Below are 7,975 nucleotides of genomic sequence, written 5' to 3' on the forward strand. Positions count from 1 at the left end.
ATGTGACGGGTCTCCGGTTATGTTGCAGCGGTGAGGTGGTGTTGCATCTTTTCTCAGCGGGCGTGTTCTGGTGGAGTGCGGTGTGGAGGGAGAGGTGGATGTGAGTATGGCCTGGTGGTAGATAGGGAGGAGTGGATAGTGGAAGAGAGATGTGGAGGGTAGGATGGTGGAAGGGGAGGTGGAGGTGGCCATGGCGGACGTGACTGGGTTGAGGTGGTGGTTGTGGTGGTGTTTGGTGTGGTTGAAATGGTTGTACGGGGTGTTGGTAGTGATGATGAACGTGACTGGCTTGTGGTAAAGGTGGTTGTGGTTGTTGGGGATGGTGGTGGTTGTGTAACAGTGGTGGAGGTAGCGGACGTAACGGTGTTGTGGTTGTTGGGTGTGGTTGAGAGGTTGGGGTGGTGATGTGGTGGTGGTGGTAGTTGGGAGTGGTGGTGTGGTGGTGGTGGTGGTGATGTTACGGTTGTCAGGGTTTATAGGGAGATGGTCGTGTGTGTGTGTGTGTGTGTGTGTGTGTGTGTGTGTGTGTACTCCTGTAATCAGCAAACTGTAGTCACTCGTTCGCTTGTTTCACCTCCCTGCTTCAGGCCTTCCTTCTCTCCCCTCCCCTCCCTTCCCGCTCCCTTCCTCTCCTGCCTGCCGCCCTCTCCCCTCTCTTCCTCGCCTGCTCTCCCCTGCTCCTCGTGTCCCAGGTGAGTGTTACCTTATTTTGAGTCAATATATATAATGGTTTTTATTTGAGAATGAAGCTCCACACGTAATGAAAAGTAGCTATGTGTGGTTTTGAATGCTATTATTGGACTATTTATGTAAACTTACCATAGAAAATTAATTCTATTAGGAAATGTGTGTATATTTAAACAATTTCATCTATACAGTGACCTATGTGATGTGACGTCAGTGAGAGAGAGAGAGAGAGAGAGAGAGAGAGAGAGAGAGAGAGAGAGAGAGATTGACAGCAAAGGAAGCAATATTTTAACTTTCCTGACTGTGATGATGAAAGTTATATGATTGAGGTTGCAGTTAAGTAAGTTGAGAAGCTGAGCAGATAAATACGAGTACACCACCTGTCTGTCTGTCCGTCTTTCAGTCAGTCAGTCCGTTGATGGAGGACTGGTGGAGAGAGCAATCTGTGTCTATCCGTCTTTCAATCCGTCAGTCAGTCAGTCAGTCTGTTGATGGAGGACTGGTGGAGAGAGCAATCTGTGTCTGTCTGTTCGTCTTTCAATCAATCAATCAGTCAGTCGGTCAGTCAGTCTGTTGATGGAGGACTGGTGGAGAGAGCAATCTGTGTCTGTCTGTTCGTCTTTCAATCAATCAATCAGTCAGTCGGTCAGTCAGTCTGTTGATGGAGGACTGGTGGAGAGAGCAATCTGTGTCTCTCTGTCTACGTGATGCTTCCCTTCGTTGTCTCATTACGTAGATAAAATACAAGAAAGGGAAATATTGGTTTTATGGACTGGTGAGGTGGTGGTGGTGGTGGCGGCGGCGGTGGCGGCATCAGTAGTATTCAGGTGTCATATCTGTAACGTAATAGGGAATGAAGGCAATACGTATGCGATGGCAGCTTGAAGGTAACAACTGGTGATGAAAGGTGGTGGTGGTGGTGGTGGCAGGGGCTCTCTCTCTCTCTCTCTCTCTCTCTCTCTCTCTCTCTCTCTCTGCAGACGAGTGGAGTTGTGTTGTTCAGTCAGTTTTTCTAATGTGTGTGAAGTGGTTGGCGTGGGTGGCAGGGGCGTGGAGGGCGTCACGCTGGTAGTGTAGAAAAGAAAGCGAGAGAAAAGTGATGCGGTGGTGGTGTTTAGTACCTGAGTGAAGTACTGGCGTCGTAAAGAATATTTCTGCCCATTGTGCTTTCTGACAGTTGAAGTAGTGTGCTTTTGTAATGAGTCGTTTATCATTTATTATATTTTCACGTGCAGGAAAATTGTTTTTATTATATACTCGTATATATATATATATATATATATATATATATATATATATATATATATATATATATATATATATATATATATATATATATATATATATATATATATAAGAAATATAAAAAAAATCTTTCAGTTCAAAAGAAAAATTGAAAAAAAGAAAAACGAATCACGAATATATATATATATATATATATATATATATATATATATATATATATATATATATATATATATATATATATATATATATATATATATATATATATATAATAAAATAAGTAAACAATTTTCCTCCACGTCAAGTCGATATCAAAACTTGCTCCATTCATTCCGTTCATTGCCAGACTGAGACCATGTACCCTGACACATTAACAAAAAAGAAAAAAAAGAAAAAAACTACCTTTCGCTACTGAGAGAGAGAGAGAGAGAGAGAGAGAGAGAGAGAGAGAGAGAGAGAGAGAGAGAGAGAGAGAGAGAGAGAGAGAGAGAGAGAGAGAGAGAGAGAGAGAGAGAGAGAGAATGGTGGCCAGAGTAAGACGAAAGAGAAAGCAAGGTAAACAAACAAAAGGAAAAAGTGAGAGAGAAAACAAAAGAAAAATACAGATGAAAAGAAAATCTGCGGTAAAAATGCCCCGCTGAAACAAAAATGAATGAGAAAGTGTAATGAAACGATGTGATAATTGTGTGTTTGTGAGCCAGCAATTATGCTGAACCCCCCTTACCGCTACCACTACTACTACTACTACTACTACTACTACTACTACTACTACTACTACTGCAAGTGTTGGAGCAGGAGGCGACAGAAACGAAGAAGCGCTAACACTTGGAGATATTTGAGGTTGATAGGAAGTTAGAAGTAGAATATGAAGCAAAACTCAAAAGTTTCACTGAGAGAACTTTGAGAGGACTGTGAAGAACAACTTAAGAACAACAGGCCTGAAGTGGAGGACCTGTACGAGACCAAGGTGAAAGAGTGGGAGTGAGAGGGGAGTGGGTAGGTGACGGATTTGAACGGGAGAAAGATTAGGGTGGACAGAATTGAAGGTTGTAACTTTAGGGACATTGGGAGGGAGTGAGAGGGGAGTGGGTAGGTGATGGATTTGGAAGTTGCAAAGACCACGTTGGAGAGAATTATATATATATATATATATATATATATATATATATATATATATATATATATATATATATATATATATATATATATATATATATATATATACTCGTATATATATATATATATATATATATATAAATGGTGTTGTATTGAGTAAAATCAGTAAATATTTAACACGCTAGGCGCCACACACACCACCGCCGTTACATTTCAGACTATTCAAAGTTACCGTGTGTACCACTGGCCCAACATTTATCACTTTCCTTCCTTTTTTTTTTTTTTTACAATAAATTCCATTAGATGGGCAAAAATGAAACGCAGATCTTTTAAACAAATGTTAATTATTAATCCTCACTATTTTTTTATGTGAAGCAAAAATAATAATGGTAAAATAATGAAAGAGTATCTTTTGTGAAGTGACATTGTAACTGGTCAAAATACAAAGGTGGAACTCTAAATGGTAATAATAAAACTTGTCTCAGTCACGGCTCAACATACAGATGTAGCATCCTTAACAACTGTCATCTATATATTCTTTTATTATAGAGCAAATCTGTGATTGCAAAACAACATAACATTTTTACCTACTCTTATTGAAATCATTACTGACCATATCTTGTACAAAGGAGAACTTTTCCTGTAACAAATGAAAGCCTGTGTCCTGTTTGCAGCTGCACAAAGAAAAGGCTTATCCTTGAACATTCATATAAACAGCTTCTTCATTCCTTTTGTAGTGAAAACAGTGACTCAAGATATGATTGCAGCAAATGTGTGAAGGTCACTATTGATGGAGAGAGTGCTTTTTTCTCAAAACATGGGAGGCATCCATGTATCTTGCCATCACACTGATCACATACACTCTTCACTCTCCTACCTTCTCAAGCTGCACTTGCCCGTCCTTCATTCACACTAAAGATTTGACAGCGCCCTCTGCACTTTTTCCCCCTCTTCTAGAGTGACCCTGCAATCCAACAAGAAAATGAGGTGATCTCTTATCTCCCAGAGAGAGAGAGAGAGAGAGAGAGAGAGAGAGAGAGAGAGAGAGAGGATATTTTGGATTTGTCTGTCGGTCTGTCTTTTTTTTTCAGAATATTTTGTTTGATCTACTACTACTACTACTAGTACTACTACTAACACAGCCACCACCACCACCACCACTACCACCACCACCACCACCACCACTACCAATAGCACTACCACCACCACCACTACCCCCACCACCACTACCATTACCACCACCACCACTACCATTACCACCACCACCACTACCACTACTACTACTACCACTACCACTACCACTAATACTAATACTACAACCACCACCACCACCACCACCACCACTACTACTACTACTACTACTACTACTACTACTACTACTACTACTACTACTACTACGACTACTATTACTACTACTACTACTACTACTACTACTACTACTACCAGCACCACCACTACTATTACTACTACTACTACTACTACTACTACTACTACCACCACCACCACCACCACCACCACCACCACCACCACCAATACCACCACCACCACCACCACCACCACTACTACCACCACCACTAATACTACCACCACCACTACCGCCACCGCCACCACCACTACCACCACCACCACCACTACCACCACCACCACTGCCACCACCACCACCAGTACTGCTACTACTACCACTATTACCACTACTACTACTACTATTACTACTACTACTACCACTACTTCTACTACTACTACTATTGCAGGTAACCCATGAACTACCCCTAACAATTGTGATGAAGAACCAGAAGTGGGCTGTAGGTGACGAGATAACTACTCCAGGTCATCGCGGAAGTGGCGAGGTGACCCCATACAACTCCACAAGGTCGTGGAGGACGCCAGGCATAGTCCTGCACACTCCAGAAATTCATATCAACACCACCTTGACTCCTTCTGCTAGCTGGCGAAGGCCACGTGGTCACCTACACTCAGCCATCCACCTCACCTGGACACCCACCTGCCCCGGACATCATCCAGCCGCAAGAACCCAGATAAGCACTTCCGGGGTCCTTGGTTTTGATTAGCTAGCTAGTTTAGTTAGGGGTCACTTGCTGTAGATAGGAACCCTCCTCGGTCTTCTTTTTTTTTTTTTTTTTTTTTTTTTTTTTGGTGTAACGCTGTGCTCCACGTGAGTGATAAACATTGTTTATCTTTTATTTTTTTTTCCTGAAGACCAGTTGATGTGGTTATCTTGGAGGTTAACGGAGAAGAGTACTTTACACCCGTGTTTTTATTTATTTTCTTGTCACTTTTTGTTTTTTGTTGATTGCTATTTATTTATTTATTTTTATTGAAAAATGAGTGTGAATGCAGCACAATATATAAAGGTGTGCATTCCAGAGTGAAAGGAAGGCGTGCACAGGCTAGAGTGCACAGGATGCAGTGCCTTTTTTATCACCAGACCTTGATTGATTGAAGCAAATGAAAACTTTGGTGTGAGTACCTTACGAAGACACTTGACAATACTAATGTCACCTCACCTCGTGGTTTCACCTTAACACCTACAAACATTGGCTGGACACAAGGTCACAGAAATAATTTATTCTCATATATTCTCATCTTTACAAATTACAGTCTTTCCACATCAAAGTAACTAATCACCTTTATTCATACACTTGGGGGTGGTTGAAGGATCGCTAATCCCTTGTTAAATTGCCTGTGTTCAACTCGTATCTCCTCCCTCATTTATTTAAAAAGTATTTTGATCAGGAAGGATAGGAGAACAAAGTCTGCTATCTTTTTTCTTTTATTGTACGATTTTTTTTCGATGAAAAGTAAAAAAAAAAAAAAAACTTTGAAATATTTGTCAAAAATCAAAATCAACTCCAAACAAAAATGACGACAGCAGACTTTGTTCGCCTCTCACAGTTTGATAAGCCGCAATAGCCCATCTGTGTGTAACACCAATAACAACGGAGCAGATCATTTTTATATGCTAAAATCCGCCATTTTGAGATATTATGTCATAAAGTTTAAGGGGTGACTAATTCACCTATTGCAGCCAGGGACTTGAAATTCACGCGATATATACATCAGAATATGTTGAAAAAGCAGACATAGTTTTAGTTACTCCGATTGGTTTTGTGTATAAGGCCTAAAGCTATTCATGATTTCACCCTTAATTACCGGGTGGGAGGGGAGAAGGCGGGTGAAAACAATTTTTGTTATATTTCGCCATATTTCTAAGTAAAAACCAGTGTTTAATTGTTTGAAAATAAATAAAATATCAATGCAAAAGATATCTAATGCAGATACATTGACTATTTGCTAGATTTACGAAAAAAAAAAATAATTATATTATTTTTTTTTCGTATATCAATTTGAGAAAATAGTTAGATCTAGAATTTCGTGCTTTCTAATATTGTATGCAGCAAGAGAACCGTAGATATTCATGGGAGAGTGAAGAAGAACGGGTATGTCAGAAAAATATATGAAAAGAGAAAAAAAAAAAAAAATGTAAAAAAAACTTGTGTGACAGTCTCGCAGCGGGCGAAACCGTGGGAATTTCATAACAGAAGATCTCTTTACATAAGGGGATTTTTTTTGTTCTTATTAAAACGTTACATATATCAAAAGAAGCGGAAAAAAATTAGAAAATTATAAAAGAAAAAAAAACTTTTTTCATGTCCGGATCGTACATCACCCTTGATGCAAAAAATGTCCGCGCCTGACGTTGTTAACACACACGACACACACTTCCCTTGAGAAAAGATAGTATGAATGTCTTCACGAGTGTCCTACTGTTTCATTTTAGAGCCCCTCCTCTTGATGACGACACGCACACTGTCAGCTACACTTTGCAGCGTCTCTCTCTCAAATTTTCCCCAATATCTTTGTATCTCCATTTCAGATGAATTGTTCTCTTTCCAAGGGTTGAGGAGAACATGGTCGTGGTTCAAGTGAAGCCACTACAGCCACTGCCTGACAAGTCTTCCACACTGGTGAGTGTTGTTCAAGCATGTCTTAGTGTTGCTAATTCCTTATTTCCCAGAATATCTACCACTATATAGTGGAAATGCCTTACCAACACAAATAACGTCAAGCAAAAATAGACTCTACACTAAGTGATGAAAAAACGTAGCATTTTCCGCTGCACCAAACAATACAGCAGCGAAGTGACACTGCCAGGACTTGAACCAACACCTGCCTGCCTCACTGACACCTGCCGTGGTGCCAGGGAGTGCCGAGGCCCGTGCTGCCACCACGCTGAGAGAGGGAGAAAGAGAAGAGCATCAGAGAGGAATGACCGTGGCAGGAAGGATGGTGTGTTAGGTGACTGGTTCAGACAGTGACAGTGGACAGAAGAAATGCTGGAGAAAGATTAGACCACAGGTGGTTCACGTTGTACTAGTTCAAGGTTTGGCAGAAAACATTTTTTTCTAGATAGACAGTGGCAGCAAACACACAAGGGAGGATGGTGTGGTGGACAAGAGGATGCAGGGAGACGGCAGACAGAATGGAAGCTACAGATGAAAGAAGAGCAGGTCAAGCCATGGCAGCAGACAGACAGACAGAGATAGATTGGATCAGAAAGTATTATTATTTAGTGAGGTAAGGAACTGTACAGCCCTTCACAGTGCTGACTACTTGATAGCAGAGGTGGTTCATGTTGGTTCAGTATTTCAGGATTTGGTTTGAAGCTGTTGCGTGAAAAGAACAGTCTGAGGAACGAGAGGTTGTATTGTCACTCGTCAACAAAGTGGCAGAGTATTATTATAACATTTAGAGCCAAAGCTGTACCAGCTGCCTCAGTGTGTCATGTCCATTGTATACTGACAGTCTTGTCTACGCTAGTGGAGGTGAGGGAGGAACAAACCTTGAATCATCCAAGGTAGAGTTTGTAGCAAAGGATTGAGCAAAGAGTTCAGCTTTAGAAATAGAT

General features: G+C 40.8%; 1 long non-coding RNA gene across 2 annotated transcripts; it reads left to right on the forward strand.

The window, feature by feature from the left end:
* Positions 1-216: 216 nt before the first annotated feature.
* LOC135097794 (uncharacterized) lies at positions 217-7,726 on the forward strand. Of its 2 annotated transcripts, none has more exons than XR_010266132.1 (4): positions 217-692; positions 4,800-5,528; positions 6,944-7,034; positions 7,477-7,726. It is a non-coding gene; the product is annotated as an uncharacterized LOC135097794 (long non-coding RNA). The 2 variants fall into 2 exon arrangements; XR_010266133.1 differs by having other exon boundaries at positions 218-692; positions 7,481-7,725.
* Positions 7,727-7,975: the final 249 nt, after the last annotated feature.

Source organism: Scylla paramamosain, unplaced genomic scaffold (assembly GCF_035594125.1).
Source record: "Scylla paramamosain isolate STU-SP2022 unplaced genomic scaffold, ASM3559412v1 Contig32, whole genome shotgun sequence".
NCBI lineage: Eukaryota > Metazoa > Arthropoda > Malacostraca > Decapoda > Portunidae > Scylla > Scylla paramamosain.